The following is a 1,923-nucleotide window of genomic DNA, read 5'->3' as shown; positions in this document are numbered from 1 at the left end:
CGAGCAAATTGCTAATAAACATGACCCCCCCCCCCCCCAAAAAAAAAAAAAATCCAGGGGGTGCTGCTTATACACGCAGCGTAGCCCGGGAAATTCTTGGGGACGGTGCTTCAGCACCCCCTCTTACCGCAACGCCATGAAAATGTCTTATCTACCCCACTCATATAGGATTATTCTATTAAGTTTTTTTCCTCATGAGTTTATAGGGGCACTGATTCGAGAAAGGGCCCCAATTAAGTCAGGGTATACTCGCAAGGAGGCAGGGGCGGGGCACTTGTTAATACAACATGAAACGGGCCCTTCTCAGGTGAAAGGGGCACATGCAGTACACATTTGGGGGGCATTTTTCTTCCATATGGTACAATATTGCTTCAAAAAGTTGGGGGGCACTATACGTGGGCGGAAATCCCAGGGGGGGCAGGGGGGACGCGTCCCCCTACCATTTTAGAAAGGGGGGGGGGGACATAATATCAAATGTCCCCCTACTATTTGTGGTCTTTTGTTATAGAAAAAAATAATAATTCAAAATCGAAATTATACACATGTACAGTGGCGTACCAGGCGGGGGGGGGGGGCAGGGGGGCAAGCTACCCCCCCCCCCCCCTGGCGGAGCTCACCGGGAAAATAAAAAAACGGGGAAAAAAAGGGGGGGGAAGAAAGGGAAAGGGAAAGGAAAGAAAAAAGGGGAAAGGGGAAAGGGAAGGAAAAGGGGAATGAAAACTAAGAAAAAACACAAAAATAGGCAAAACGGAAAGATAACGGGAAAAGGAAGGAAGGAATAATAAGTGAGAAATTTAAGAACAATTCTCCCCGATATACAAATGCATTAGCATGATTAGTAAGACAGGGAAATAAATTAAAGATGACAAAAAGGCAAACAAAAGCGGGAAATAAAGGCAGAATGGAATTAGCCAAAATCTAAATTGGAAAATAAAGAATAGAGACAAGAAAACGTACACTACCGGGCTGCCGAGGATTGAGATAACGAGCGGGAAGAAAAATTGATGGTATGTAGCATAATGTCGTATGAAAGTCTATCATCAACTTGTTAAATCTCCCGCAAAGGCTTTGTCCAAGATTCAAGACTCCGTGCAGTGGGGGCTCTTCATCTGTAACCTTTAATGGGTTCTATAACGGGCCCCTATATGAACCCTTCCTGCATTAAGCTTTACGTTGAAGCACTGGCGTACCGGGGATGGTTCCACAGCCAAGGGGAAATAAAAGAAAATAAAGGAGGCAGCGAAATGAGATGAATGAAAAAAAATATATGACATGATATTTGCTATAATGATGTAAAAATCTATCACATAATATTAGAATTCCATTTTAACAGGCCATTTTCTTTTCTGGCTCGCTTCGCTCGCTGGCGACTTTTTACAAATTTCCCACATTTGCTTATTATATGGTGTGCCCCTCACAATATTTGGATGATTACGATCACTGGCGTAAATCCGTGTTGATGGGTGGGGGGGATGACTGAAATATTTTGGCATTTTTTGCAATCATGTTTTTAGAGATGCAAGGAATTGTCATTGATATGTCCACAGTGGCGTACCGTGGGTCACGGCATTGGGGGAGGGGGGGCACCAGCAAAATTTTTGAATCACTGAGTGAGTGCGCTAGTGAGCGCGCGAAGCGCGCTCAGTTGTCAGTTATACTGACCTAATAGAGACATTTTAAGGACAATGTCATTAAACTGATATGTATCTCACTAATCAAATAATGCGAGCGCGAAGCGCGAGCTGAAATTTTGTTATATTCACACCTAAAAAGGGACATTATAATCAAATTTGTGTAATCATGATAGGTACCTGTCTCGCTAAACAATGCGAGCGCGAAGCGCGAGCTGAAAACTTAGATAATTCAGACCTGAAGTGGGGCATTCTAAGGTTTCTTTGTAGGAATTAACTAGGACCATACGTA

This window comes from Lytechinus pictus, chromosome 11 (genome assembly GCF_037042905.1).
Source record: "Lytechinus pictus isolate F3 Inbred chromosome 11, Lp3.0, whole genome shotgun sequence".
NCBI classification, from domain to species: Eukaryota; Metazoa; Echinodermata; class Echinoidea; order Temnopleuroida; family Toxopneustidae; genus Lytechinus; species Lytechinus pictus.
This window is presented reverse-complemented; position numbering follows the sequence as displayed.